Genomic DNA, 9,285 nt, shown 5'->3' with positions numbered 1-9,285 from the left:
TTGTATTTGGCATCTTTGGTAAACCAAGCATGAGAAGTGTTATTATGATGCTAGACTGACATTGTTTACATCCAGTCTAGCCATTTTTTACTGTGGCATGACATTTTTTATTGGACACCTTTGATAAAGGAAGCATGAGAAGTGTTATTTTATCCTCGACTGGCATTTCACTGCAGCCAGTTTGGACATGTTTTCATACTGTGGCATGCATTTCTAATGGTAAAGCTAACTGGAGGATGTTCTTGCGTGGGGATACTGCCATATATTGGCAGAAGAAACATGGACATGTTTTCTTGTAGTATCATTACTGACATTATGCACAAAGCAAACATGAGTATGTTCTGAAATGGGAACACTAGGGTATAATGGTGCAGTCAGCATGGAAATGTATGGGCACAGCTATTGGGGAAATGCTCCTGTGCACTGTTGGTGACTTGCATCTATTGGATTTTCTCATAAGTTAACCTTCAAAACCAAAAGCATAGTGTTTTGCTTTTTTCAAAATGTTTCTAAATGTGTGTTCTAAAATGCACCATTTCTACATATTATTTTTAAAAGTTTCACGTTGAGAGAACCACCTCCCACCCGCCCGAACAACCCTTGATTGGTTTGGGCTACCGTGCTGCGCTCAGGCGCTATGGCATATCTCGGAGAAATATTTACGCCCCTCCAGTTAATAAATTCACCAGCCGCCACTGCATAACATAGACTTCGAAGGGCTCTATCCTGCAAAAAACAAAATCCTCTATTTTCAACCGACCTGATGAATCAAAAGGTTGAGAGGTATAATTTCGTGCATTTTTAATAATGCATATTAAAAAAAATATGTATACTGCTTCATTACAAAACTTAAGGATTTTCTTCTCTCATTTATATTACCCTGTAGTTTTCATGTGCATAAAATGGGCTTGTCAAAGAATGGGTGGGGCTTCTGAAAATGTGGGTGGAGCTATTTCAGTCAAAGGCGACAGAAGTGGAGGCGTCAAGAGAAGAGGTCTGCGTGTGCACACATCAGAAAAAGAAGCTGCACGCGAAAGAGTCACATTGATGGAACTCGTGTCTACACGTTGCACAATGAAGAGAGGCGGCAAGGAGTCAGTGGGCCCTTCATGGGGGCAAAGGAAGTTTCAGGCGCTCAGGCACGTGGAATCCCCAAATCCCTGCAGAGATTCCGCTTGATAAAAACTCTGCCAATGGATCTTTATTGCAGCCTACTAGAGAGCAGGCTAAGGTGCTTTCCCTGCATATTCTAGAAGTGGCAGAGCAACGAGCAGGCCAGCGGTCTCTGTGGCGCAATCGGTTAGCGCGTTCGGCTGTTAACCGAAAGGTTGGTGGTTCAAGCCCACCCAGGGACGGCGGTGTTCCTTTTCTTAATAGCTCTCTCCCTCCATTCAACCCACTGTGCTTTTTATTGAGGTACGATTACGAGACCGTGATCTTTCAATACCTGCAGGTGGCGCTATCCACAACCCCAATCTCGGCTTCTGTAAAGGTCTGTGCACGTGATGTGGTTATTTATAGCTCGCCGCTATGGAACCTGGGATTTTGCAACTATAGGAATCTTGGCTGGCTGCGTATGCGCAGGGTTTTCTGTGACGTCACGCCTTTTGGTACACAAGAAAAAGGATACGAGGCATTAGAATCAACACAGATACAGTGCAAGGTAAACATTATACCTGATACAATCATACAATGATTTCCTTAAAAAATCCGAGAGTCAGGACTCGAGTCCTATGAAAACAAGCATTGGCAATGCCAAAGGTTTGGGCGTTTGTGTAGGCATGGGAAAGACCCTTCCGTTGATAGTAGCAGGTTAAAAAATAGTGCGACTACATGGGCATTAAATAGCAGTGCTTGGCAAATGTCTAATACTTACACGTGAGCCACAACGGTTGCCTTTGGCAATGCTTGTTTTTAACAGTGAAGGGCTCACATAGTGGTTTTAAAATGAGTGGCTGAAGGCAGACCTGGTTAAGAATTTTTTTTACACCAGCAGCAGATTTACAGCGCCAATTGAGTCATTAATTCTGTAAGACTGCTTTGAAAAAACACTGGCAGGCCCTTGAGGCTTGACTAAAGTGAGCTCAAAGAGGTCCTATGGGGAGGTGTTTTGGGAGGGGAGTGGCAGTCATTGGGTGGATTAGCATGGCCATGGGCAGTCCCTCGGTTGGCAAATAACCAAAACACACCTATACACTAATGCACCAGTTTCGGTTGGTGGAAGCAGCACCAAAAAACCAGGAAACATTGGATTGTAACTTGGCCATGTGCCTTGCATTGGCTCTAAAAGGACCCGCTGGCAGAGGCATGCCAGTTTCTCCTGTGCTGCCCTGAGCGAAGGTACCCATTGCACACCTGTAGCCGCTGGGCACTCCCTCCTCAGGGGGAGGGCAGGCGTGAGTGTGTGGCATGCCCACGCAACGCTTCAGGCACTCTGAAGGAGGCTTGTCAGGCATTCAGCACTTCACTACACAGCACTTGCACGATCCTGTGCCAGGTGTGAATACCTCATCCACTCATGTTTAGCACATTGCATGATGGTAGCTGTACTGTAGTCCTTCATGTGTAAGGGAAATGCCACACCCAGAATAGAGACAGTTATCACAAGGTGGTCTTAGTGGTTGCTAGAGACTCTCAGTGTGCATGACAACTCACTGAGGTGTTTACTCCCTGGCACCTGCCATCTCGTGCTGAAATCTGAATGTCGAAGTGCAAACAACGGCAGAGCCCTAACTCTGCATCAGACTGTGTGGAAACATGCGCTCAAAGTGTTATTCCCATGACAAGCCGCAGATTCAATTTGCAAGAAGCGGAAATTGCACTCACTCCCCCACTTGCATCATCACGACCCCTTTCGGAGCTAACGACCACTTAACTTATAATGGTGACAAAACTTCATATGCGCCAAATGGGATCCTGTGATCGGCCAAAAAATATCAGGATCCTGGCCGGAAAAGCCCAGAATGTATGGCTGGTTGGTCCTCCGGGGCAGCATCACTGAGCAAGGATCTGGAAAAGTTTGAAAAAAGGATATCTGTCCCTGCGCCTCAGGGCTGATGTCATGTGAACATCTACACAGTAGGTCCTAAGAAAAGCCTGGTTCTCATCCCACTTGCTCTCCGGCGGTCCCAGTCTATCCCGAGCCCAGACCAATCTGGCCCTGACACCAAACTAAGGAGCAAGGAATCTATATGTTTCTGACATTTCTCTGACATTTCTCTAATGTCCCATAGGCATGAGTCGGGAACCGTTACAGAGTAAAGCAACATAAAGGGGGAGTTTAATGTTGGAATATTTAACTTTACCCAATACACATGTGGCTTTTAGGCAACAAATTAAATCCTGTTTTCAGAAATACTGTTTTTTACCTAAAAATCCTTACTGATTAATTATGTTACAATTGTAAAGTGAACTCTGTATCCACAACAACTCTTATGGGATTACGCTATAGGCTTGATCAGCGCTACCAAAAGGTGACCCAAGAGTGTTGGTATTGTGGGAGTTCAACTGGAGGGATAGAGAGGAAGGAAAGCCTCTACAACTCTTCAGCTCCTTCCATGCAGTTAACCTTAAAAAAATATATATATATGGACAGTTAGTGACAGGAAATTCAAATAAACTGAGTTTGTAACTTGAGTGATTGTATTAATCTTTCTATCATTTTCACACAAAGCAATATGTTCAGGTGGTTTTCCATGCGTGGGTTGTCTCAGACACAAATTTACCATATGAATGCATGTCACCGTGCACAATATGCCCCTGCCCGTGCCTTCATTTCTCAGTGAATTGTGTTCTGGGAATTATAGTCTTGGGTCATTTCAAATCAATAAAAACAGGTCGGTGACTGTGAATGGAATAGGGTGTCCCCGGTGAAATTAGGTCATCTGGGAACCATATAATGAGCTCAGCCATGTCACCGAACGATTGGGTTGCATGGTACGATTGTGGAGCTCCTCTTGGCAGACGACCAAGCAGACACCACCAGGGTATTATTTGTCAATCATGGGTTCCCACGGCATGCTTCTCTCGAGTCCATGCTGCTGTACTTGCATATGCCATTATTGTACTGATGAAATGCACATTTCCTTGCCCCTTAGTGGCAGCAGGTTTGTAAGTGGTGTTGATCAGAAGGTAGAAGCTTCCCGTCGGATCCAGTGAGCGAAGCCCTTCCTTCTGCCTCTCAGACAATGCTACACACACATTTTCAGGGCAGTGTTGTGTATCCGAAATTCCATCATTTGATCAGAAAATATGATTATTTTTTTATTTATTGGTAATTTGTAAGGCGCTAATACAATTAGCAAAACTGTTTCAAAGTGCCCACCTTGCCACAAGATGGGGCCAGGGGAAGGTAGACAATGAATTACAACAAAGATAAATAATTGACTAATAGTGCAAACAAATAATGAGAATAAAAGGAGGGGAGACACACCTACTATACCTTGTGAGTGTTCAGAACGTGCAAGTGCAGAGGGGAGGTGGGTAAGGGATAGGTGCTGTGGTGCTCAGAGAGAAGTGCTCAGGGTGAGGTTCTAAGGAGAGGAGAACGTAAGTCCAACCTCCCGTGTGGAGGGGTAAGCCTATGTAAGTGCAGTAGAAAGACAGCGGCTGAGATGAGAGATGTGGGGTTCAGATCCCAGAGGATAGATAAGGGCCCTGAACATCAGTCACGCTACTGTATGATTAGCAGGGAAGAGAGGAGGAGAAGGAATAGGTAAAGAGAAAGATCTTGAGGCTTTTTCGGAACTTAAGGCGGTCCTGCTCAAGACGCAGAGGGAGAGGGAGGCTATTCCACAGAAAGGAGCCCACCAAGGAAAGCTCTCTGTTTAGCAAACCGCTTCACATGCAGGGAGTTGGTGCCAGAGGAACGCAGGAGTCCCGGTCCGAGATAGCCTTGTGGATGATACATAGGGATTTGAATTTAATTTGTGCTGAGACTGGGAACCAGTGAAAGCTTTGTAGGGCAGGAGAGATGCAGTCCCTGAGATTGAGGCCAAGCATAAGTCTTGCTGCCCTATTCTGGGTTAGCTGGAGGGGTCGCAGGGTGTACGAAGGAAGATTAAGGAGGAGGCTATTGCAGTACTCTAGCCTTGAGAGAACCAGAGCACGGGTAACATTGAATCTCTGGGGGAAGGCAAGGAACGGCAGAGTTCCTTTGAGAAGGTAGCAGGGAAGAGAGGAAGAGAAAACCAATATATACAGCGCTCAGAAATTAGGGAAAGTGGATTGTTTGAATCTGAACTGCTTTAATGCACCTTTTGTTTTACAGAGCATTTGGAAATGGGCTAGATGAAACAGAAAAAGATACATGCCCACCGTAAAGTGAAAATATCACAGAAGTGCCGAAATGCACTGCACAGATCCATGATTCACAACAACAGCCTATGTTATCAAGACAATAACAGTTACCACAACCAGAAAATACACCAATGGCAATGCATGTTCCACATACCGGAGCTGCTGAGATCCACCATACAGGCCCAACACTAAACATAATCAGACGGACTTCAGACAAGATATGGTTGCTAAGCAACCATGACCTCGTTGCTCGAGAGAGCACTGCAGAAACAGACATTTGCACCCATGCACAGGCATGCATAATGGAGCTTGCGCTTATTTCTTTAAATAGTGTTTTTTTCACAAACTATTTTTTAAAAAGTGAACATGTTATTGATGCATTTTATATTTGAATTTAGCAGAATTAATCTAATAAAGAGGTAAGGAGCATGGTTACTTTAGCTATTTTAAACAATGTATCATTTTATTTGGAAGATGCATGGTATCTTTCCCCTTCAAAGATGGCCACTAGTTTTGCCTTTTTTCCAGAGAGCTTCCTTATAGGCAGTCATCCAAGATGGCTGCCTCCAGGGAAGAGCTAAAGAAATGCAGAGTTCTGAGATTAGCAGGAATGGGTGGGATTAGCAAAAGGTATTACATTGGCTAGGAGCAGGGAATGGGAGAGATTTTAACTGTGCATTCCTCCCCAAGTATATCTCCATTGGAAAAGCATTACAGACCCTCATTCAAAGCCCATTTTTGGATGAAGTTCTTATGTTAATGACAATAGTTTTGGCTTTAAAGGTAGCGCTTTCAGCACCACCTAATAGCCCACAGTAAAAATGTGGTGGGAGGGCTCTGACATACGCAATGGGAAGTGACATCACGCAAAGTTAACATAGCGCAAAGTAAAATCTACACATTTCATTAAATGTGCCTTTTAAGAAAGCGCAAAGGACAAAGCAGATATTTATAACATTGATAGCAAGGTATAAAAGTAGGCCCCTTGCATGTCTGACGAGCTGCAAAAAAAAGTATTGTGCTTATGAGTTTGAATCCTAGCCTTGACACTCTTTACAACAAATGGGTACATGATTTATTTTGTTATTTTTTAGAAAATCCGGGGGAGGCAAGGGGGGCATCACCCTCTAAAAAAGAGTACCGTCGCACTGCATGTTTCCTAGACCTGTGCCCTGCTGAAAGTACAATAGGCCATTTCAGTTAACAAGACTCATGCAACAGCACCATCTAGTAGCCAGCCCTGGAAGTTCAGCTGCAGTTCTCAACCACAAAGCTATGGTGGAGATAATACTGATATTCATGCATATCTGTGTATGAAATACCTCTCAATTTCCATGCATGCACTGAGGTATAGCATTTCCCACCCCTTCTTCCTGTCTTCGAACCTATACATGTTCTTGTTTATCCTTAGCCAACAGATTCTGAGGTTATTAAAAAGATCTGTTAAGAGGGTATGCTCAAAGAAGAGGAAGTGCTTTTTCAGAGACATGTATTACCTCAACGCCCCTCTTTCTCAATCAAGTACTTACGTTCAAGGTGTCCGACCTACTCCTCAGGAATCCTGTCTTTATTTTTAAACTCTGTTGGTCCCACCTCCTTACTGAGAGATATCAGAAACCACCACCTGACTGGCCACCGTGCTTCATTTTCCTGCCCCGGGCAGGAACTCGCTCTGTTGTTGTGGCAATTCTTCTCATTCTCTTGCTGTGCTTGAGGGGGCTACTATTCCTGCACTGGAGGTGGGTCCTACTGCACAGCTGATCAGGATCTGCCTCTGGCATGCACTCCGGGTCCCTTGCCAAGCTCTGGGTCCCGGTCATGCATTGCCATGTTGCTGGGACACAGAGTCCCTACTAAACTCCAGCCTCAGTGTCTGTCGTCTCCCAGGCTCTCTGTGCCTCCTGCTGAGCGGTTTTGCTCCTGGTATTCGGCATGCCCTGTTCCTCCTGGGGCTACGGTAAGGGGTGGGGGAAGGCCAGGCGCCTCGCCCGTCCTTCACTGCCAGTAAGGGTTGCCATGTAGATGGCTCCCTCCAAGACCGTCTCCATGGCCCACTCTCTGCATTTTTCCTTGTATATCTTCCCTCCTAGCTATGGCTAGAAGTGTTCTTCTTGCTGCTGATCTCGTGCTATCATGGGGAAAAAAGCAAAAAGGACGCACATGGTGTGCTCCTCCTCTTCTTCTTCATCCCAGTCCTCCCCAGACAGGCCTTTTAAGCGTAGGGCTGCCTGGGCTGAAAATCAACTTTTGTAGGTTTTTGAAAAGGCTCTCAAAGACAAAAAATCCAAAAGCTGCAAGGGGAGTGTTGGAACTTGCCTTCTGTCAAGTCCTTCCTCTTCGTCCCAGTCTGATTCATCCGGCTCCCCGACGTCCAATCCAGAGAAGCGGAAATACTTGGATAAGGAGGCAGTGGCATCTGTACTTGTCCAAGTGGCGCATTACATGGGCTTTACCTCTCCGAATCCTGCTGTTGACACTGAGGAGGGGCTCCCAAGGTTTCTCATCCCCAGGTCAAGAAAGCCCTGAAGACCGGCCCCCCTCTTCTGACTGACATTAAGGAGGAGATCTTAGCAACTTGAAAGGAACATGACTGGATTGCCGTCCCTGGTTTTCTATCGAAGCTGTACCCTCTTCAGGGTGATGAGGTGTTCCTGCCTCAGTCTATGCTAGTGGATGATATTCTTCTGAGCTTGGTGGATCATTCTTCCATGGCCCCGGAAGAGGCGATCAAGGATGGGACTGACAGAAAAGCTGAAGGGTCCATGTGGAAGGCTTATGCTGGGGCTCACTTATCTCCACGCTCCACTACTTATTCCTCTTATACTGCAGAAATGGAGCTTGATGGCCTGTGGACTATCTCTAAGGCCTTGCAGGATGGGTCCAATCCTATGCCCCACATCCAAACAGTCAGCACGTGGACAGAATTCTTGTCGGACTTGACGTATGATGGGGTCAAGGCGCCGGCCATAACCATGGGTTCCGTGGTGGCTGGGCACCAGCATTTGCATATTTGGGATTGGCAGAGGGACTCACACCAGAAGGCGGTCATCTTGAAGATACCCTTTGAGGGGCATACTCTCTCTGGTGACACTTTGGGAGAGAGGGTGCCCAGAGTGTTCCAAGCAGATAGGTATTCAGGGAAGTTGCATAAGAACCCGAACCCGAAGTATTCGTAGCGCAAATTGGACAAGATTAAGCCTCGGACCCATCGCTATGCTGCTCATAGACCTGCCGGGAGAGGGCCAGGCGAGCATCCAGCCCCTTGCCGCAAACAGCCGAAGTCCTGACTCGAGGTGGGTCGTGTGAATTTTCAGGGGTTCTGGAAGGTGTGGACTGTGTTGTCCAGGGATCCTTGGCCGAATCGGGCTACCTGATGGGGCTGCCTCCTGGAGTTCTCCCTCACTGCGGCCTCTGGAACTGTCAGGACCCTGATGCCATGGTACTTGGTGAAAAGGTTGGTCATGCAGCTGGTTGTGGCAGATCTCCTCCAGAAGATGGTGGTGACGCCAGTTCCTCCACGCAAGCAGGGAAGGGGCCACTATTCTATCATCTTCTTGGTCCCCAAGCAAGGGGGGGAAGTTTCGACTGATCATAGATCTGAAGAGGCAGAATCCTCAAATTGTCACCCGCCACTTCAAGATGGAATGCTTACAGCAGGTAATCCCACTGGTCCAGAAGGGACACTTCTTGGTGTCTCTCAATCTCCAGGATGCCATTTTACACGTTCCCATCTGGTGGCCGCATCAATGCTTCCTCCTCTTCTCTGTGGAGGGGTTGCATTATCAGTTCTGTGCTCTCCTCTTTGGCTTGAAGTCGGCACCCAGACTGTTCACAAAGATCTTGCGCCCCATCTTGGACATCCTGCATCTTTGGAAAATACGGGTCTTCCAATATCTGGACGACTGGTTGCGATCTCGTCCTCATGTGTTTGGGTCCATCTCCAACAGATGTGTTGGGTTCTCCAGGACTTGCGATTTTTTATCAACT

At 46.5% G+C, this 9,285-nt stretch overlaps 1 non-coding gene across 1 annotated transcript; it reads left to right on the top strand.

The window, feature by feature from the left end:
- Nucleotides 1-1,281: 1,281 nt before the first annotated feature.
- Nucleotides 1,282-1,355, top strand: TRNAN-GUU (transfer RNA asparagine (anticodon GUU)). The gene has a single exon. It is a non-coding gene; the product is annotated as a tRNA-Asn (tRNA).
- The last annotated feature ends 7,930 nt before the right edge of the window (nt 1,356-9,285 follow it).

The sequence above is a fragment of the Ambystoma mexicanum genome, chromosome 1p (genome assembly GCF_040938575.1).
Source record: "Ambystoma mexicanum isolate Mex_15411 chromosome 1p, UKY_AmexF1_1, whole genome shotgun sequence".
NCBI lineage: Eukaryota > Metazoa > Chordata > Amphibia > Caudata > Ambystomatidae > Ambystoma > Ambystoma mexicanum.
The sequence above is the reverse complement of the archived record's forward strand: the minus strand, read 5'-3'. Positions and strand labels throughout refer to the sequence as shown.